Genomic DNA, 23266 nt, shown 5'->3' with positions numbered 1-23266 from the left:
CAGATCCTTAATAACAAAGTTTTCTAATCCAGACAAACATACCATATGATAAGTGTGACAAGTGGAGTTTTGAAGCAGTAACAGGGAGAGAGCTAACACAAGTAGTCAGGTTTCAGGCAAGGTTATGACTGTGGTTCACCCGACCAACTCTGCTACACTGCAATCACCTTTGATTTAGGCTACTGCATCTCTCCACAACTACCACAGAAATTGATACATTAACTGACATTTCCGATTAAGGCAACAACGTGACCCACTGAAATTGGTGAGCAATTGAATTTGAATTTGGTCGAATTAGCCTGCTGAGTTAAAGAAGGCAGTGGCTTTGGGAGTTTTTAGACCTCGGGCAAGGCTGCTTATTGCATGAGCGGTGTTTACCAAATAACCGCCAGTCATTCTAACCTCCAAATATAACCTTTACTGCTTCAACAGAAAATAGTGAACTTGTTGTTAACCCCACAACTACTACACCTGACCAGATACTGACAACCCTCCAACAAACACATGCACAATAGCTTGTGAGTGTGTTATATGAAGGTAAAATTGTTTAACATTAATATAGATATATAGGTGGGGGCGTCGAGATTGTATCTTCAACCAACGAGGATCGGCATTCCAAAGCACGAGACAGAGAAGAAAAGGGGTGAACAGGAGGAGGGGAGGTGGGGGAAGTGAATGCACGAGAGAGCGAAGTGAGGCAGAGCTCATTCAGTCGGATTGTTGAGCACCGGAGCTCCACGGATTACTGTGATAGAAATCCGTCTGTTTGGTTTCTGTTGCTGCGCTCGCTCATGCCCTGGGCGCACTGAGGGCTCGGCATTTCAGTGGTTGAACATCTCTGAAGCGGATGCGCGAGACCCCGAGAAGGGAAAAGAAGAGACTGAAACTTATTTTCCAATAACTCCGTGATTGAAAATAAAGGTGAGGCGATTATTATGCATGTACATTACATGTTTACAGGACATGAGCTTTTGCCTTTAAAGGGGATAATAATAATAATATAATTGTAGTAGTAAAAATACATGAATGACATTATAATTATGATGATCAGCCCACGATAATTAATGATATAGGCCTACCTGATTATTTGATTATAGGCTAATTACTATCATTATTATAATTATTGTCACTATCATTATTCTTATTATTCTTATTATTATGTCCATGCTTCTTTACACCAACTTAAAGTAAAGTCTTAATGTGGTCAGCCATCATATGGTCCAAACGCCCATATACTGCTCCTCCCTTAAACAATGGTCTGCACTTCACATTACGCGCGTGGGCTCAACAGGTGCACGTGGAGTCAATTTTAGGCAGCACATCAATCTGCACTCCCTCTAGACCCAAAAAAACATCTGCCAATTGTTACATTGTCTTCACATTGTTTTATATAGGCCTAATAAAGGATTAACCTGCAACTAAAAGCTATAATTCAAGATGTGTATCTGTAATAAAACACTCCCATCTAGTCTAATAGTGAGTCGCCGATGTTTGCAGACAATGTGTGGTAATTACGTCACGGTATGTCATGTATCTGGGGTTCAAATTGCGTTGATATAATCCTTCTACCAAACGTCTCCACCGCTCCATACCTCTGTGCCAAATCGCGCGTCTTGCACGAGCTGCATCATATCTGTTGCGCCGCGCAGCATTCCCACGTGTGTGGCAGGTAGCCTGCCAGGTCTTACTCAACCCGAGACAGAGAGAACAATGAAGAGAGATCATTGATGGGAAGTTTGTTTTAGTGTTTTATGTCTGAGGTCATTCAGTATTTTATCGGTGTTCAGTATCTTATCAGTTGTCCATGAGCTAATAGTAGTCTACTACATGGCAATATCCGTTGTGTTTGGTAAGCAGAGTTATCTTGCATTGACTATGAGTTATAAAGGCTTTGTTTTCTCGGAGCCTACCTGGTCTGTTGTTACTGTAGCCAAAGGATGGGAAATTGGCGGCCATCAAATCAATATATATATATATATATATATATATATATATATATATATATATATATACAGTATTAGTCAAATGTTTGAACACATCTACTCATTCCAGGGTTTTTCTTTATTTTTACTATTTTCTACATTGTAGAATAATAGTGAATCCATCATAACTATGAAATAACACATATGGAATCATGTAGTAACCAAATAAGTGTTAAACAAATCAAAATATATTTTATATTTGAGATTCTTCAAAGTAGTCACCCTTTGCTATCGGCATTATCTCAATAGTGATAATAGTAAAATGAAAGAAAAACCATTGAATGAATGGGTGTGTCCAAACGTTTGACTTGTACTGTACCAGTCAAAAGTTTGAACACACGTACTCATTCCAGGGTTTTCACACACACACAAAAGTGCTATATATTTACCATTTACCACCCCTTCCTTGAACCAATCACTTCACACCTCCTCCCCTCATTCAATTGCACACTCATGCACACAAGATTTGGTTGGGGGCCCCCCACCTCATGGGCAAAACATTTTAATGACCCACCACTTCTTAACTGTGGAGAGAAACAACGTTTTAAAGTACGTTTTAAAGTACATTACACATGTTGCCATGGTGCATAGAGAAAATGTTCCATTTGTAAAGAAAGTTTTCTGCAATTTAATTCATTTTGCCATGGGGTGGAGAGAAAATTGTGCAATTGCATAACACATTTCATGCAATTCTACCCATTTTGCCATGGGGTGGAGAGACATTTTAGCATTTTTAATGCTAATTCCTGCAATTCTACACATTTTGCCATTACTTATGCCATGTTTATATGATATCTGAGCGGCATTGACGAGCAAAATCAATGCGGCCGCGGGGGTCCACACACACACATACACACACACACACTCGTCTCCATGGAAACATACTCTCTTGGCACGTGATTGCCTTCACATTACTCTGACAGCCTTTCGTTTGAACACAACCAGAGGACATGTTTCCAGATGCAACATCAATCACCGCTTGGGTGATGTTGGTGGTCGAAGCCGGGCAGAGTGGAGGTGTCTGTCAGGCCTTCAGGGGCTTTGATAAATGCATGTAGAAGATTATGAGTTAATGTTTCATCCTCCAGTGGGAGTCAGTCTGTAGGGATAGTGGCTTGCTGGAGCTTGTGTCTTCAGGCCAGGATCTGGTAAAATTGTGGCCGCGTAATTTTAGGGAGAGTATGGAGGGGAAAGTGTCCGTGCATCTAATATGTTTTGTCCTGAGCCCGGAGGCTGCTCTCATAGACTGCAGCACTCGCTGGCTGCTGCCATACATGAATGAATACACAGCGTGTGTTTGCGTGTGTGTCTTCAGTCTCTGCTTCTGGGAGGGGTAAACACGTGTAGGGGACAAGGGAGATATAAAAATGAGCTCACGAAGGCACATTGGGAATATGGGAGGAATAGGGAGTAGCTGCTCAAATGAACCAAAACGTACAATCCTTTTTTTGCCCTAATTGATCGCTCTTTAATGTATAGCAAGAACATAGATATGTAATATAGCAGTTATCCAACTAATATTTTCTAATCTTTTCCACTCTAATTGAAAAAGGGTGCCTTCCCCTGTGATGCTGTGGAAGTAGGAGGAGAGGAATTCCACTGGACAATTAAGGGCGGATAGACTGGGAAAGGCCAGATGGTGGATTGGAGATAACCAATAAACAAGAAATAACTCAAATAAATGAAACGGCTTTCACGCTGGTGCAGATGTTGTTAAAGAAATACTATACATTAACATCAACACTAGGTTCTCCACATGGGGTAGACAACAAAGCGTTATTTTTGTTATATCAGCCAGGCTCATTCACATGGCACAAAGATCACTCACATTTGAGTGTGTGTGTGTTCACTTGGTAATAGAGCTCAGGTAGAATGGAGGGAAGTGATACACTTTCATTTTCTGGCAGTAGAGGAGAGAAATGTATATATGAGAGAGAAAGAGAGAGGGAGAGAGTGAGAGAGAGTGAGAGAGAGAGAGTGAGAGAGATGGTGTGAAAGTGAGAGTGAGAGAAAGTTAGACAGGGAGAGAGTGAAAGTGAGAGAGAGAGCGAGAGGGAGGTAGAGGGTACACAGAGTGATCTATCAGGTATTTTATTTGGAGGAAAGGAGATAAATGGGCGGAGGGGTGACAGTGGTGTTGGTGGTGGTGGGTTGGAGGTTGGTGGAGGTAGAGAGACAGTGGGACACTGTTTGATGCTAGGCGTAGCTCTGTGTGCTGAGAGGGTGAGGCCATGAGGGGGTTGCAGGGCAGTGCCAGCCACCTAGACATTAGGCATCTGTTACCTGTCACCTGCCAGGGGTAGTCAACCTCTCTCTCTCTTTGCTGCTTCTCTGAGACACAGCCAGGCCTGGGAAAGACTGCTACTGAAAGAGAGATAGCGAGAGAGAGGGTGTGGGGGGTAGGGAAGAATAGAAAGAAAGTGACAGTAAAATATGCAGTATAGGTCGAGATGAGAGGGAAGGAAAGCAAAGATGAGAAATTAGAGTGAGCATTTATGTGTGTGTGTGTGTGTTTGTGTGTTTCCATTCATAGGGCTTCACTGTGGGCTCGCTGGCATTCTGTAGCATCTAGCGCTTGAGTAATCCTCCTGGGAACATGCAGAAACTGCCAAAGTATAATCCAACTCCCTTTTCACCGTTCACCACCCTCTTCTCTCTATATCTCCCTTTCCTCTCCCCTGCATATACTGTATCGCACTCCCTCCCCTGTCCCGTCAAACTCTGTTTTTCTTCCTCTACTCTCCCCTGTCTATCTCTCTGTCTCTGTCTCTTCCTCGAATCTCCCCTTTCTATCTCTGTCTCTTTCTCTAATCCCCCTGTCTCTCGCTCTGTCTCTACCTCTAATCTTCCCTGCCTATCTCTCTGTCTCTTCCTCTAATCTCCCCTATGTCTCACTCTTTCTCTCCCTCTTATCTCCCCTGTCTATCTCTGTCTCTCCCTCTAATCTCCCCAGTCTATCCCTTTGTCTCTTCCTCTAATCTCCCCTGCCTATCCCTCTGTCTCTTCCTCTACTCTCTCCTGCCTATCTCTCTGTCTCTTCCTCTAATCTCCCCTATGTCTCACTCTTTCTCTCCCTCTAATCTCCCCTGTCTATCTCTGTCTCTCCCTCTAATCTCCCTGTCTATCCCTCTGTCTCTTCCTCTAATCTCCCCTGCCTGTCTCCCTGTCTCTCCCTCTAATCTCCCCTGTCTATCCCTCTGTCTCTCCCTCTACTCTCTGTCTCTTCTCTCCTGTCGCTTTCTCTTTCTCCCTGGTCACCCTGTTTCATCATCCCATCTGTTTTTTGCCTCTCTCGTTCTCTCCTCATCTCCTTCTCTGTCTTTCTCACTCTTCCCCTGGTCCTTCAATTTCATCAATCCATCTCTTTCCTTTTTTCTCCCTCTCTTTTACTTTCTTTCTTTTCCCTCACTGACACCTTTCTTCCCTTTATCTCTAGTACTCTACACTACTATTATTCCTATCTGCTTTATATGACTCTCCCTTTTCTAAAGGATACTTGCTATTTTTGCAGCTGTAGTCCTCCCTGAGAAAAAATGATAGCCCTTTCCCAAGGGTTGCACAAACAAAAGCCCTTTTCCTCGCTCCTTTTCCCTCTGTATGACTGCACCACAACAGACACACAGGCATTCACCAGCCTGCCTACCCGCCTTCCTGTGTACCGGCCTGCCTACCTGCCTACTCACCTGCCTGCCTGCCCATGGTCGGCACGCTAATAGATCTCCGCTGGTCATAGCGATAAACATTTTCTCTAATTTAGAATATCTGGGTCCCTGTGGATAGCCTGTGTAGGAAAGAATCTAGTCCCAATTGTGTTTTTCATAACTGTTTGCTGTTTCCTCACCTTCTCTCAGCAGTTTGATTCTGTTATGAATAATGAATCCCTTGAGACTTGCTTTCAAGTTTTTCCTAATTATCCTAAACTGTGCTTCTAGGAAAGATGAATGGTATTACAGCTCACAATTCTTCTAAATATAGTGTGATAAAGCTATTGCTAACACAAACAAGCTGTTTTGGTTTCATCTTCCCTGGTTTGGTGTTCAGGAGAGGGGCAAAGTACACAGGTGGACAGTTGTCACATAGAACATGTCTTACTGTAGAACATTACAGCACTGTAGCTGAAATGTTGTATATCCTTTCCTTTTAGAGAAAAATAGACATGTTTCCCTTAGGCATATATTTTACAGTAGTCTGCCTTAGCTGAATGTTATAGTAATGGCTAGTGAAATTGAATGTACTTACAATTTGTAGGCTAGCTGATAACGGTAAAGGCCCAAAAAAGGTAGGAAGTTACAGGTGCAAAGTAGGCCAACTGAGGTCAGATCAAATGTCACTCTAGAATGTCCCTTACAAACATTGAGATAGCCATCTAAATCAATATTTGTAAGGATTTGCGACAAACTCTTGCAAAAGGGTATAAAATGGACTCTTAACTCAGAAATCCATGCATTTTCCTCACATAGAATGTTTGCGTCAGATCCAACTGTACTTGGAAATTGTTCAATATTCTATAGTTCTAGTGGAATCTTACTGCTCTCTGAATGATTTCAAGATTTCAAATGCGCTTCTCTTGAAAGGCATCCTGTTGTATGACTTAGATACCCATCAAAGCCCCATATACTACCCACCACTGCGACCTGTATGCTCTCGTTGGCTGGCCCTCGCTTCATATTCGTCGCCAAACCCACTGGCTCCAGGTCATCTATAAGTCTTTGCTAGGTAAAGCCCCGCCTTATCTCAGCTCACTGGCAGCACCCACCCGTAGCACACGCTCCAGCAGGTATATTTCACTGGTCACCCCCAAAGCAATTCCTCTTTCGGCCGCCTTTCCTTCCAGTTCTCTGCTGCCAATGACTGGAACGAACTGCAGAAATCACTGAAGCTGGAGACTCATATCTCCCTCACTAGCTTTAAGCACCAGCTGTCAGAGCAGCTCACAGATCACTGCACCTGTACATAGCTCACCTGTAAATAGCCCATCCAACTAACTCATCCCCATACTGTTATTTTCTTTTATTTATTTTGCTCCTTTGCTCCTTCTCTACTTGCACACTCATCTTCTGCACATCTATCACTCCAATGTTGAATTGCTATATTGTAATTATTTCGCCACTATGGCCTATTTATTGCCTTACCTCCCTTATCCTACCTAATTTGCACACATTGTATATAGACTTTTTCTATTGTATTATTGACTGTGTGTTTGTTTATTCCATGTGTAACTCTGTGTTGTTGTTTGTGTCGCACAGTTTTGCTTTATCTTGGCCAGGTTGCAGTTGTAAATGAGAACTTGTTCTCAACTAGCCTACCTGGTTAAATAAAGGTGAAATAAATAAAATAAAAAATCTCAAGGACGGAAGCCCAAGATTAATATTTGTATGGGGTGGGTGGCAGGGGTGGACTGGGGGGGCTAGTACAGACCAGGGATGGGTTATAGTGGTCAGTATTCACAGAAGCAATGTGAATGGCTTGCCCCCTCTCTCTCTTCAAACCCCAAACCACCCACGATCCCCTTGGCACCCGCTCCAGCGGAATTCAGGTCAGCAGGGAGGGTGCACTCTTTTTGTTCCTTCTCTTGGCACCAAGGCCCATGCCACTGAGAACAATCCCCCATTGTGGGGAAACAAAATAATCATCATTATTAAAGCACATTAAGGAATCATTAAAAACAAATGGAAGAGCTCATCCGAACAATTGTCCCAATATGTAGCACATCAGACTCCGAGCGGCCATCAGATGGACACAGCATTGAGAGTGGGCGTTGTTTTTTGGCACTCACTCTCTTGCACATAACCCAAGCTGTTGGTGAGTACCATATCTTGTTGGTGATAACAGACGATTGGTTGGAGTTTTATGCCATAAATAAAAAATTATACTATTCAGCATATACAGATGTAGCATTTTAATTTGATCGCCCTGTTTTTTGCAGGAAATGTCCTGAACAGCAGTGTATTTGAGGTTTAAAAAGGTTTCTAAAGTTTTAATTTCCACTTCCACAAAAATGTATCAACACCTACACAAATATCCATTAATGATAATCCACACAATAGTTCATATTTCCTGTTGCTGCAGGATTATTTTCCTGCTGTGAGAAACTGGTCAAATTAAGATCCTATATATGTAAATGTTATTGTAGACAGTAGGAACCCAGTCCCACTAGCCCATCCTGTCTCTCTCCCTCCAGTGAAACCACTCAGCAGGGAACACAAGAGGTGTCTCCACAGCCACTTGGGAGCTGTACAAAAATAATCTGACAAACAATATCTGACCACTCTCAAGCACTGTGGTCCAAGTCGGTAGCAAACGGATCGTGAAAATCACACACCTCCTCTCCTCCTCCATCAACGCCCCTCGCTCCATCTCTCCCCTCCTTCCTCTTGCTTTCCTCCCTTTCTCTCTCCCCCAAATCCTCAATTTAGTGCCGTAATGGTCCTGTGAGGCAGGTTTGTGTGCTGTTTTGTGCAGCTCAGGGGGATCGGTGGGCATTAATGTCCCTCTTGACTATGTAAATAGCCAGGGCTGTGGGAGCACAGAGCTGAGCTGCCACTTGTCTGCTTAATTGCAGAGAGCTCCATCACTTTCAGACACTCCGAGAGCCAAAAGGGGGACATGCCTGAGAACTTCAGCACCAAGTACAATGGCCACACTCTGAAGAGTATCCACGAAACCCTGGGCCCACCTCCCTCTCCTTCCGGAGGTCCCCCCTTTCCATCTTTCTACCCCTACTCCTCTCCCCCGAACCCCTAATACTTCCCTATCATCCCTACCCCATAGCCCCCAACCTCCCTTGTGTACTCCCCTCTCCCCTTCCCACCCCCATACCGCAGCCTATCCCCAAACCGAGCCGATGGAGCATACAGCCCCGTTTTGTTTACCTCACTGCTTTTCCAGCGGAACACACAACAATCCCCTTCATTGCCTGTTTGTCAGCCCCCTTTTCAGAACTAAAAGACAAGAGTGAGGGAAAGAGAGGGCGAGAGAGAAAAATACACAAAAAACAGAAGAAACAATTAAAAACCTCTTGTGAACCCTGCAATATAGCGGTTTCCCAGCCCTGGGGCCTGTGAACTAACTTGGAGGCCTCTAAAGTGATCCATTATGCCAGCAGGGCTGGCATGTTCCAAGAGCGCCTCGCCTCAATCGCTGACCAACACAGAGGGGGTTTTGTTCCAGGCTTCTTGGCTCACCACACCATGTACTGGTTAATTAGGACCTGCATTAATGTATCTATCCATCTGTCCACCTACAGTAGGCCTCGTTACTCCACTGCCCTCTCTGTCTAAACCTTGCCCACTCCACCTGTAATTTTAGAAGGATTGTTAGACACATTTGGAATTGATAAGTGTATCGTGTGCTGCCGTGGGTATTGTATGGTATTGGAGTAGGGAGAGGCAATGGGAGCAACTGAATGTGTTGTCTCCATAGTTGAACTGCAAGTCAACTAGGGCTGTTGTGGTCATGAAATTTTGTCAGACGGTTATTGTGTGCAAAAGCCTGCCGTTCTCACAGTAATTGACCGTTAGTTAACATAAACGCATTTGCATCTCCAGGCCTCCGCCATACAAGCTGCATACAAACCACTGATACAGGCCTTTGGAACATCTACATTTCAATAAGTCTAATAAATCATTTTAAAATACTGCATCATAATATATCCATTATTGGAAACATCATATGAAGTAAATGTATTTGAGAAGAACAGAATATGAGTTGGCCTACTGTATGCTACTGTATCTGGCTATGCTCCATGCCATAGGCTGTAGGCTTTTTCATTTAGCTGACAAGATATGCTTATAAGTCCTGTGCCATTATTTGATATTATATGATTTTATAGTAAAAATAATGTAATTAAGCTTAGCTGAATAAAAGAGAAAGGATATGATGAGCGTAAAAGTGATCACTTAAAACAGGTCCTACAGTATATGCTAGATTTTGAGTTATTTGGCAACTTTAGTTTTGAAAGATACAAACTTTCGAATGTCTTAGAAATCAACACATATATGGGCTGCATGGTGCGAATTACAGGCTATTGATGATTTGAGAAAGTCGCAAAAAAAGGTTGTGCTCTGTTCCTTGCCTTAGGCTGCACAGCAGTTCTCTCATCAAGTGATCATATTTTCACCCATCAGACTATTCTTAATTTAAACTTGTCTTTACTAATATATGAAATCTGTTCGGGAACATCGATATAGTAACATGTTTTCACAAACTAAACATATTTCACTAAACTGTTGACAGCCCACTTGAGAAAGGAATAAAGAAGAGAGAGGAGGTGATGGAAATGCACGGTGGTGAGATATTCTGCATCTGAAGGTAATGTGTCAGCCTATTAATTATATATAAAAAATGTCCTATTAGCAGGCTTTTCAAAATCAAATACAAATGCAATATAATTGTAGGCTAACTATGTAAGTCGCCCTGCATAATCAATGAACCATCAGCATCGCCTAGGCCTATACGTTCTCTCTCTGACTCATGGATAGAACATTTGGAACGTAGAAAAAGGTAACCAGTCCATCCAGTATGCATAATAATACAGTCCACACTCAAAGATGATTGCTCCAATTCGTTTAATTTTGGAGTAGAGGCTACCAAAGACATCTTAAATCAGTTTTATTTTATGTTTTTCTGGCATGCATAATATGCTGTAGGCTACGTATTGTATAACAGTACAAACATAGTCATAACTCAGGGTTTTCTTCGGGCTTGGGCTCATATTAGCCTATGCGTAGGCATAAGCTTTAATATTCATATGGGTTTTTGAATTAATCATCACCTTAGAAAGTGCTGTCCATTTCATTGTGTTAGGCTTTGAAACAACATTCACAACGACCATGTTTTACACTCAGTTTCAACTTGCTGTTGAACTTCTTTCTTCAAACTGATCATCACAGTGATGTGAGTTTTAAAAGCCATATACTGTTTTGATGATAAGTGTTTGATGTGATTTTTGATTGCATTTGCATTGATGTCAGAGTGGTTAGAGGGACAATAGAGCCCTGAGTACCAAGCCATTAGGACCTGATGGTTGTTAGCAAGTTGTGTACTACCAAAGCATGTCCAGAGGGCATAACAGGAGAATACAGTGACTGCCGGTTAGGCGGTAATATGGTAACCGCAACTGTCCTAATCTGAACTTCATGTTGAGACGTGTGTGGCCCTCAGGGACCCTCCAAGTGTTAGCCTTCTGTGATGTGCACTTTCCTGTGTATCTGTTCCACAGCAGGTGAGGACTTTTTTCTCATGCTAATACAATAGCTAGCAGCTAGTCTTTGATGAGAGGGATGCATGGTTTTCTACAGTATAGGCTCTAGGCCAGGATACCCCAACTGGCAGTGGTTTTATTTGGCCCCCCAAGTTTTCTGAGATGGTTTTATTTTTTTTCATTGTTGGACATACAAGATTGTAAAAACACCAGGAAATCAGCTCCAAAGTGACTTTTATTTTGGAAATCTGTTCCCAAATATTCCCAGCATAATAGAGAGACAAATGTGGTGCAGCGGTCTAAGGCACTGCATCTCAGTGCTAGAGGCATCACTACAGACCCTGATTCGATTCCAGGCTGTATCACAACCGGCTGTGATTGGGAGTCCCATAGGGCGGCACACAATTGGCCCAGTGTTGTCCGGGTTAGGGTTTGGCCGGGATAGGCCGTCATTGTAAATAATATTTTTTTCTTAACTGACTTGCCTAGTTAAATAAAATACATAAAATGTAAGCAAGGTTTGAAATGATGTTTTAGTCAAATATTATATCTGTTTGGGCTTCTTGCATTCAATTTGCAGTCTACAAATTATTTGTAATTATGTTCCAGCCCCCGACCATCCGCTCAAGAAAAAAAATTGTCCTGCGGCTGAATCTACAGTAGTTGATGAGTCCTGCTCTTGGCCTTCTTATGGTTGGATGGTTTGAGTGTAGATGGCCCACTTATGGGGTGTGAACTGTTTTCTCATCACCTTTAATGTGCAGATGTAAAGGTTTTCATACAGTTTACACTGAAAGCTGTTATAAACTCCGGGAGTTGACATGACAGCAGTAAAAATGTATGCTATCTATGTTATTGTATTGATTGATACCTTATCAATCCTTTTAATTAAATGTATGGACTGTGCTTGCAACCATATACAGTGCCTTCAGAAAGAATTCAATTTTCCCTTGACTTATTCCACATTGTGTTGTTACAGCCTGAATTCAAAATGTTTTCAAAATGTTTTTTTTTTCTCACCCATCTACACACAATATTCCATAATGACGTAGTGAAAACATGTTTTGGGAAATTTTAGCAAATATATTGTGTTTTAGGTTATTGTCCTGCTGAAAGGTGAATTAGTTTCTCAGTGTCTGGTGGAAAGCAGACTGGACCAGGTTTTCCTCTAGGATTTTGCCAGCACTTAGCTCTATTCCATTTCCATGTCCTAAAAAACTCCATTGTCCTTAACGATTATAATCATACCCATAACATGATGCAGCCACCACTATGCTTGAACATATGGAGAGTGGTACTAAATAATGTGTTGTATTGGATTTGCCCCCAAAATAACACTTTCTATTCAGGACAAAAAATTGCTTAGCTAAATGTTTTGCAATATTACTTTAGTGCCTTGTTGCAAATAGGATGCATGCTTTGGAATATTTGTATTCTGTATAGGCTTCCTTCTTTTCACTCTGTCAATTAGGTTATTATTGTGGAGTAACTACAGTGTTGCAGATTCATCCTCAGTTTTCTCCTATCACAGCTATTAAACTCTGTAACTGTTTTAAAGTCACTATTCCTTCCTCTCTGGCAACTGAGTTTGGAAAGACGGCCTTATCTTTGTAGTGACTGGGTGTATTGATACACCATCCAAAGTGTAATTATTAACTTCACCATGCTCAAAGGGATATTCAATGTCTTATTTCTTTATTTTTATCCATCTACCTATATGTGCCCTTCTTTGCGAGGTGTTGGAAAACCTCCCTGGTCTTTATCGTTGAATCTGTATTTGAAATGCACTGCTCGATTGGGGGACTTTACAGATAATTCTATGTGTGGGGTACAGAGATGAAGTAGTCATTAAAAAGTTGTGTTAAAACTATTATTGCACACAGAGCGAGTCCATGCAAGTTATTATGTGACTTATTTAAAAAAAAAAAAAAGGTTTTTCACCCCTTTTCTCTCTCCAATTTCGTGGTATCCAATTGGTATTAGTTACAGTCATGTCTCATCGCTGCAACTCCCGTACGGACTCGGGAGAGGCGAAGGTCGAGAGCCATGCGTCCTTCAAAACACAATGCCCATCCAACCCGGAAGCCAACCGCACCAATGTGTCGGAGGAAACATCGTACACCTGGCGACTGTGTCAGCGTGCACTGCGACCGGCCCGCCATTATGTGACTTGTTAAGCAAATGTTTACTCCTGAACTTATTTAGGCTTGCCATAACAACGGGTTTGAATACTTATTGACTCAAGACATTTTAGCTTTTCATTTTTTATGAATTTGTAAAAAAGCTAGTCTATACTAGAGCTATTAACCTCCACCTAACAATTATCATCAAAAACATATGTCAATAACATCTCAATGAACTAAAACAAGAGGCAACATTCATAAAGTATAATTGGCTTAACAGCAAATCTGTATTATTTAACATAGTAAGTAGAATTGTACTCACTTTTAGGAATGAGTAATTGTTTACAAGTTACTAGCTATCCACCTATTTTCATCTTCTTCTGTGGTTTGGTAACTTCCTCTCCTTCTACGAATTTTGTCCGGACTGAAGAGTTGTGACTACATGGAGTACAGCTACGACCAGCAGTGACTTTTCGTAGCAGGTTAGGATAGCGTTTTAGATAACCCTAACACTAACACTATCCCTTTTCCTAACCTTAATCTAATTATCCTAACCTGCTACATTAATTATCCTAACCTGCTGTATTAATTCTCCTAACCTGCTGTGTATATTATCCTAACCTGCTATGGAAAAGTAACTTCCTGTCATCACTTCCACCAACTAGTCAAAACCGGACTGAAAAAGCCCCAGAGTTTGCAAAAATTCTATGTATGACAGTCGTCTTGCAACAGAGCCTTCAACCGCATTGCTGCATTGCGACATAGTGGAAGCTAAAGTGCTTGACTCAGATCGCATATATGTTATGTTAGAAATCAATTATACACTGTGTTGTTGGAGAACAGCTGGACATTTCCATAGAAAGCTGTATTTGACAGAACTGAGAACAGCGCAGGGAATCACACACTGTTCTGTTGTAAAATGGGATTACTTTAGGCTGATGTTTTTGGCGGAATTTCTGTTGTGTGCCTTAACTCTCAGCTTGAGGGTTTAACACTCTCTGAGAGGATTCCCCTGGGTGTACAGATTACGTACTCAAGTATCAGACACTTGACAGGGGAAAAATACATGTAGCTTAAATGTAAGTAATTACAATTGACTCACACTGGTTTAGTTGACATAAACAGGCGGGAAGAAGCTCTCCACCCCAAGCCCCTTCTCTCTATTTTTCGTTCTCTTTCTTTCTCTCTCTTTCTCTCAAAAGCATTCCAATACTGCTGAAGAAATATTTGGATAGTTTGAGAAAACATGCAGCGAAAAATGATGTGGAAAGAAAAACAATGAACTGGGTGCCAGCCACCTCAGGGCATTTCACAAGGTGCAGCAGTCGGCAAAAGGCTTCCCAGTCTCCATCACAACAAAAAGTTTGATATGCCAGTAGACTGTAGACTAGTATTATGCCTATTCTTATACAGTCTTGGGACCTACAGCCTACTTTATAAATCCTGAATTAAGTGTTTGCCATCAGTGTTTTTCATGTAGAAAGCCTGTTTTCACTGAAGGTTCACTGTACTGCTAGAGTGCTGTTCTACCAAATGTGGTTCTGAAAGGACAGTGAGTGGCTGTAGCGTTTGCCATGGCTCTGAAAGGACAGCAAACTTGGCAGTACAGAAAGTGCGCTCTGAAAAAAGTTGTCAAAAAGCACAGGCTTGCCAACGCCAAGCAAATCGAGCTTACCCCGTAGGCCCAGGCCTAGGCACTTCTTCAAAAGGCTAGACAAAAGTAGCAATTTCTCATTTCATATGTTACATATGCCCCCCATGTTTTTTTTATTGTTGATTGAAAGTTGCAGTGCTAGGCTAGTCATTAGGAAAACATTTGGGTATCGTCCAGCTAGACTTTCCCCCCTAAATTCAATAGCTTTATTAGTATGCTCTCAACTGTTTTGCTCAGAAACCAGTTGAGTGTTCCAGATTTTTGGCCAACATGATCTTTGCTAAGAACATTTATTTATTATTTGTTCAGACACATCAGCACAAGCAAGACAATGGTCAGCAGCATATATGGTACTTATCAAATAGACATAGAAGCAGATAAGAGAAACGGAGAGATAGCCTATGTGTAGAGATTAGAGAATGAGAAAGGAAGGAAGAAAGAGAGGAGAGGAGTCTCAGGAGCTGAGTCTTGCTACTCCACTGACAGATCCGTCACACTTTTCTGCCTCCCTGATACCAGCCCTCCCCTCCATCCCTCTCTCCCCACAGTGCTAGCAGGCATTGATCTGCATCCTGGTTTAAATGTATTATCCAACACAGACACAGTGTCACAATTAGAGACAATACGATTCATGAATACTTGATGCCCTTACTGCCAACATCTATTAGCCTGGTTGGCTCCATAGAGTTTACACAAGTAGTTCACAGTACTGCATGCTCAGTTTCTACCTTGTGTTGTACAACTACTGTGGCACTTGCTATTTAGTGAGCATTACATTTCTGTCGGTAGATGATATATGGTGCTTCTGTAGATAGCTATCTCTAGAGTAATGTAACGGTAGCAGTATGATATAAGTTGTGTCTGGAGGAATCTGTAGTACAGTCTGTAGATACAGAGCAGCTGGTAGATGACAGATACTGTCTGCACTAATGAAGCACATCCTGTAGAAGGTTTGTATAGACACAATGTGTATAATATGTGGAAATCTCTGGGGCATTGTGAAGACTGTATATGAGTGGTTTCAGATGGAGTTGGATGTACTGGCTATTACAGTATGTATGCTAAGTTATAGCATAGTGCTGCCAGCATATGATGTAATGTGCATGTCTATTTGTGTGCCTGCACTTGTGTGTGTATGTATGTCAGTGTGGAGGAATGCTGTGTCTCACTTGACTCTGAGGTAGTGTGATTGTATTTTGATTTATTAGAGATCCCCATTAGCTGCTACTCTTCCTGGGATCCAAACATATTAAGGCACTTACATTAGACATAAAACAAAGGATAAAACAGTACATCATATAACATTATTACACCACTACATATCTACAATACAAAATGTATAATATGTATAACTGTGAAGAGAACAAAAGGAGAGGAGTGTGAGTCTGTGGGGTGAGAAGAGTAGAGGAGAGCTGAGCTGGGTCTGTAGTGTTTAATTAGAGATTGCAACCCTTTCACCCCTCCTTGTATGCCCAGGACCCGACAGAAGGACATTTATGGCAATATGTATGCCGCTGACAGTATGAGTGTGTGCGTGTGTGTGTGTGTCCGCATACGGTGTGCACATTTGAGAGTGTGGCAGGTGAGCCTAGTGATGTATGAAACAGAAATTGTTTTGTAAGTGCAATAATCAAATTTCACGGGGTGAGCCCTCTAACACAGATGTCAGCCTCTTCTGTAACCAACAGATGTAATTCCATGCTGGATCCCTCAGATTCAAATAAACATACACATAAATACTCCTTCTCCACTTCAATTGATTGCTTTAATCTGGCCTCTCTACCGGTACACTTGAACCATCCACTCCCCTTCCCCTCCCTTCCCTAATTTCTCCTTCCCCTCTATATCTTTGTCTCCTAACCTCTCTTCTCCTCAAGCCGTCTATCTCTACATCCCTCCTTCACTCTCTCATTCGCTCCCTTCTTCGCTCCCTCATTCGCTCCCTCCTTCACTCCCTCCCTCTCTCCCTCTCATTCCAGTAGATCTGTGCAGTGTAGCGGGTGTAGGAGGGGGTGGGCTTGCCTTCCCGCCTATCTGCCTTCCTGATTTAATGAGGTCCTATGGGGATTGGACTGAAGCCATCAAAAGCTGCGCTCCTCTCCTCTCTGCCATACAGCCAGCTCTGTTAAACAGATGTGCAGGCGATAATGATAGCAGCACTGTCTCATACCCGGCATGTGTGAATGCAGGGATGGGGAACAGGAGAGAAACGAGAGGAAAGAGAGAGAGGTGAGAAAATGGGAGGAGAGGCGCTCTAGCGTAGAGACAAAGCTCTTCTCTGATTAAGCGGAGGGAATGTGTGAGAGGAGAGGAGGGGGAAAAGGGAGGTGCGATAAGGGAAATCTCCTAGATTATAGATTACCTGGGGTGAGAGATGAGAGAATACATGTGGAGGGAGGTGGAGGGAGATTGGGGGAGAGATGGAGAGAGGAGGTGAAGAGGTGTTGGGAGAATTGGGGAGAGATGGAGAGAAGTGGAGGGAGGTGGACAGGTTGTTTGGGGGAGATGGAGAGGAGGAGGGAAGTGAAGAGGTGGAGGGAGATTGGAGAAGAGATTGAGAGGGATGGAGGTACAGTAGGTGGACAGCCCAGACACTAAATCCTCCTGGTGTCTTTGTGAGAGCTAACAAAACCACAAGCTGACAGCAGCATCAGACCATAAAAGACTGGGAGAGAACCGAGAAGCGTGAGAGATGGAAATGGAGAGAGTTTATTGTTAATTAGGATCTATGGGAAACGGAGAGAGAGCGATAAAGAGGAGAGAAGAACATAGGAGAAAGAATAGGAGGTGGAGAGAGAGAGAATTGCAGTTGGAGGGAGAGCATAGTAAAAGGGAAACAGGAGAAAAAAAAGAGAGATTCATTCATTCACTCATTCACTCATTCTCTCTCTCTCTCTCTCTCTCTCTCTCGCTTTCTTTCACTCACTCACTCATCCACTGGGAGAATCTCAATTGCATACTCCTCTCTCCTCGCTTCCTTCTCAAAATCCATTGGAGGAGAAGGTCAGAGTGGAGGGACCTTTGGCTTCTCATCCAATAGTTTTTGAGAAGGAGGTGAGGAAAGAGGAGAGAGGACGTGAGGGGATTGTAACTCACTCACTCTAACTCACCCTTACTCACTCTCGTTGTCTTTCTCTCAGCCAGCTCTGCCTCTGTCTTTCTGACAATCCCTCACACACAGACATAGAGTTAAGTAACAGCAGTGGGCCTCAGGATTCCCAGAAGTTTCTCATTATGGGTACAAAGAGGTGGCCCAAAGAAAGGCCTAACTAACCTCCACGCTGTGCTGGGACGCACACAGAGAGGTACGTATGGTTCAATCATGCCTTGTTACCAGGATGCTGATAATGCTTCCCTGGGTTATATTTCCTGCAGTCAAATTACCAAATTGCCCTCATGGGTGGAATATTATTAATATTTTTTATAATTTCATAATTAATAGACATACTTTTTTTACGTCGAAAATCTGGTGTGTCTATGTCAAACGGTTTCATTATATTTCAGTTTTCTGTGATGTATATAGAGTGTAATATTGGGACGCAAACTCAAAATGTAATAAATGTCAACTCCATATCTGACATGGTAAAGGTATCTTCTTTTTTTAAGCCCATAACCACGTGTGTGAGGTGTATACTTTTGTTGCAAAGTAGATTTGTTTAAGACTACCAAGAAACACTCTGTGTGACCCTGATTCATCCCACTGCAGTGAAAGGTTATTGTAGCATAAAACAGACTGAGAGAGAGAGGGTTTGATGTGAAACAGCACAATGAGTTACAGTATCTCACCTTAGTCTTAGAGAGAGAACCTCAACCCACCCATCTGATGTCAGTTTAGAAAGGAGAATTTGATGAGTGATTGTTTAACTGAGAACGTAATAGAGAAAGAGTTGTGGCACACTGTATTGTGTTCCACTTGGACAGGCCTACAGTACCCTGTTTTCATCTGAAGAATCAGGGCAGGATTTGCTCTCACATAGACAAGTGTGTATAAGTTGCCTCTGCATGTCACTGTATTTAGCACTAAACTACATCCACATGGCATTACTGTGTGTTTATAGTGCCTAAACGTGTTAAAAAACGTAAGTGAGTTTTGGAACAGGGCCATGGCAAAGCTTTTTGACAGGACTTAGCCTTATCACACATCACAGGCCTGGTCACAGGACCTAATGGGGCAATAAGGCTGTCAACCTGTCAGATAAGAGATGTTGACTGAAATTTTTAATTTTTTAATTTCAACTTTATTTAACCAGTTAGGCCAGTTGAGAACAAGTTCTCATTTACAACTGCGACCTGGCCAAGATAAAGCAAAGCAGTGCGACAAAAACAACAACACAGAGTTACACATAAACAAACGTACAGTCAATAACACAATAGAAAAATCTATGTAGTGTGTGTGCAAATGTAGAAGATTAGGGAGGTAAGGCAATAAATAGGCCATAGAGGCGAAATAATTACAATTTAGCATTAATACTGGAGTGATAGGTGTGCAGATGATGGTGTGCAAGTAGAGATACTGGGGTGCAAAAGAGAAGGAATATAAATAACAAAATGGAGATGAGGTAGTTGGGTGTGCTATTTACAGATTGGCTGTGTACAGGTACAGTGTACTGCTCTGACAGCTGATGCTTAAAGTTAGAGAGTGAGATATAAGTCTCCAGCTTCAGTGATTTTTGCAATAAATCAATGTTGAAGTCATCTCATATGTGTACATCCAGGATAATTTGACAGGGTTCACAATGAGGATGATATGCAGTTGGTCATGTGAACTACAGACAGAAAATGTATGTGTGTGTGTGTGTGACAGAGAGAGAGAGAGAGAGAGAGAGAGAGAGAGAGAGAGAATGTGTGTGTCTACGTGCATGGCCTTGGTATTGCTGACGTGGACTGTCCACTTTGTCCAGTGCAGTGGAACATCTTGACCAACAGTAACCCTAGATAAGTTGCTAATGTCAAACACACACACACACACACACACACACACACACACACACACACACACACACACACACACACACACACACACACACACACACACACACACACAAACACCTTTCTGACCTGTATTTCATTAACCTGTTAGGCTACAGGTTAGCAATGAACCCCGAGTCGGGATTGCTAACAAGGCTGGAAATTCAAAACATCAAAAATCTAATAATTTCAATTTCTCAAACAATCAACTATTTTACACAATTTAAAATATAAACATCTCCTTAATCTAACCACATTGTTCGATTTTCAAAGAGGCTTTACGGCAAAAGCATAAAGTTAGATTATGTTAGGACAGTACATAGCCACAAAAGTACAAACATCCATTTTCAATTCAAGGTCAGGCGTCACCAAAAGCAGAAACCAGCTAGAATTATGCACTAACCTTTGTCAATCTCCATCAGATGACACTCCTAGGACATTATGTTATACAATACATGCATTTTTTGTTCCATCAAGTTCATATTTATATCCAAAACAGCATTTTACAGTAGCGTGAAATTCAGATTTTTTTCTTCTCTGAAATGCTTCCGTGAACATAACAAAATTACTATTCGAAAACATTGGTAAATTATAATATTGTCATTCAAAGAATAATATATTATCATCTCGTAATTGCTACCGAATGGCCAGATCTCAAAATAACTTTACTGGGAAATCACATTTTGCAATAAACGGGTGCTATGCTAAGAACAATAAGCTATGCTATACAGTTAGCATCATCTAATATCGATAATAACATTGTAAATATCCCCTTACCTTTGATTATCTCCATCAGAAGGCAGGCATCCCAGGTCCGGAAGGCATCCCAGGTCCGGAACAAATGTGGTTTCTTTTGACAAAGTTCATAATTTATGTCCAAATAACACCAAGTACTTAGCGTTCATTATGCTCCCACAAAACGTGGTGGGGGGGTGTAAAATCACGCCGAAAAGCTAAAAAAACCTAGTAAATAATCTATTTACGTTCGCTCAAACATGTCAAATGTTGTTTAGCATTAATCTTTTGGTCCATTTTTAACGTTAAACATCAGTAATATTTTCACACAACCTATCCTATGTCTAGATAAACAATGATGACAAACTCACGCTTCTCAGATTTATGCGCAGGCGCAAAAAATGAAGTGATGACATGTCAACTTCCTTGCATTCTAATTTGCTCTCTGTTTATCATAGACACTTCAAACAACTTTATAAAGATCGTTGACATCTAGTGGAAGCTGTAGGTGTTGCGAAAGGAATCCTTTCTCACTATGGTATCTATAAAACAATGACACTAAATAGTACAGTCACAAAATTCACATTTCTTTTATCTATTTTTCACAGGTTTTTGCCTGCAATATGAGTTTTGTTATACTTACAGACACCATTCAAACTGTTTTAGAAAATTCAGAGTGTTTTCTAGCCGAATGTGTTAATAATATGCATATCCTAGCTTCTGAGTTGGTGTAGGAGGCAGTTAAAAATGGGCACATATTTTTTTCAAAATGTCTCAATACTGCCCCCGAGGAACTTTCCCTTAGAGGCTTTGAAGGCTCTGTTGCATACAGTAGCTGCAAGACTTCACTTTTGGAGAACTGGTGGCTTTGACTGGCTTGAAGTGATCCCTTATGCGGCAATTATCTCAGAGGATTTTCATAGGCCCTCAAACTTGTTACTAAAGAGACAAGTCAGTGGTGCTCCCTGGGTCTGGGACTGCCTGTCTAGAGGTGTTTAGAAGATGAGCTCTGAAGAGATTTGATAATCACAGCCACCTGCTGGCTAATCTGCTGTGTGCGTGTGATCTTGCTCTGGCTCTGATAATATGAAGGAGCCGGGGGCCACAAACAGGGTGAAATGTTCAGGAATCCAGAGTTCAATTTGTTCTGGTTGGCTACTAGAAACCATTATGTGTGCTTCTTTACATAAGCATGGACATTTCACAAACACATTAGTTGCAAACTTACTCTGTGTAACGGGTTGGCAGTCGTGGTGAAGGAATGAGGCACAGGAAGCAGCGAGCACAGGGTAGTGGCGTATTTAATTTACACTCACTCATCAAACAAATACTCCCAAACACAGGGGAGAAAATACACACGGCGTAAAATAGCGCCGACACGAACATGAGGCGTCATAATAGAAATAATCCCGCACAACACGGAAGCGGACCAGCTAACATAAATAGCCCCGCTAATTAACCAAACTAACACAGGTGCACAAAACCAAAAAGAAGGGAAAACCAAAAAGGGAATCAGTGGTAACTAATAGGCCGGGTGACGATGACCGCCGAGCGCCACCCGAGCAGGAGGGGGGCGGCACCGCCGGTGGGAATCGTGACAGTACCCCCTCCTGACGTGCGGCTCCCGCCGCGCGCCGACACCGGCCTCGAGGACGACCCAGAGGGCGAGGCGCAGGGGCGATCCGGATGGAGGCGATGGAAATCCTTCAACATGGATGGGTCCAAGACGTCCTCCGCCGGCACCCAGCACCTCTCCTCCGGGCCGCACCCTCCCAGTCCACGAGGTACTGCAGGCCCCTCGCCCGGCATCTCGAGTCCAGAATAGCCCGTATGCTGTACGCCAGGGACCCCCCGATGTCCAGAGGGGGTGGAGGGACCTCCGGCACCTTACCTTCCTGCAGGGGACCAGCTACCACCGGCCTGAGGAGAGACACATGAAACGAGGGGTTAATACGGTAATAGGAAGGGAGTTGTAACTGATAACACACCTCGATCATCCTCCTCAGGACTTTAAAGGGCCCCACACACTGCGGCCCCAGCTTCCGGCAGGGCACGCGGAGGGGCAGGTTCCGGGTCGAGAGCCAGACCCTGTCTCCCGGTACGAACACGGGTGCCTCACTGCGGTGGCGGTCAGCATTCCTCTTCTGCCGCCCACTGGCCTCCTTCAGGGAGTCCTGGACGGCTCTCCAGGTCTCCTTGGAGTGCTGTACCCAGTCCTCCACCGCAGGAGCCTCGGTCTGGCTCCGGTGCCATGGTGCCAGGACCGGCTGGTAACCCAAAACACACTGAAAGGGTGACATGTTAGTAGAGGAGTGGCGAAGTGAGTTCTGGGGCTAACTCAGCCCAGGGAATGTACCTCGCCCACTGCCCTGGCCGGTCCTGGCAATACGACCTCAGAAACCTGCCCACCTCCTGGTTCACCCTCTCCGCCTGCCCATTGCTCTCGGGTGAAAACCGGAAGACGTGGGTAAATAGGGCCTCCGCAGTCTGCAGGGCCGTAGGGAGACCGGGCAATGGGAGGAGACGGCAGGACTTAGAGAACCGATCCACAACCACCAGAATCGCAGTGTTCCCCTGAGAGGGGGAAGATCTGTCAAGAAAT

General features: G+C 42.9%; 1 protein-coding gene across 1 annotated transcript in view; it reads left to right on the top strand.

The window, feature by feature from the left end:
• Positions 1-621: 621 nt before the first annotated feature.
• LOC106561309 (excitatory amino acid transporter 2) overlaps positions 622-23266 on the top strand; it is a 62803-nt gene continuing 40158 nt past the window's right edge. Inside the window, exon 1 of the mRNA XM_045698698.1 lies at positions 622-921. The gene's annotated coding sequence lies outside the window, so the exon portion shown is untranslated. The remainder of the gene's footprint in view (positions 922-23266) is intronic.

Source organism: Salmo salar, chromosome ssa17 (genome assembly GCF_905237065.1).
Source record: "Salmo salar chromosome ssa17, Ssal_v3.1, whole genome shotgun sequence".
NCBI classification, from domain to species: Eukaryota; Metazoa; Chordata; class Actinopteri; order Salmoniformes; family Salmonidae; genus Salmo; species Salmo salar.
The sequence above is the reverse complement of the archived record's forward strand: the minus strand, read 5'-3'. Positions and strand labels throughout refer to the sequence as shown.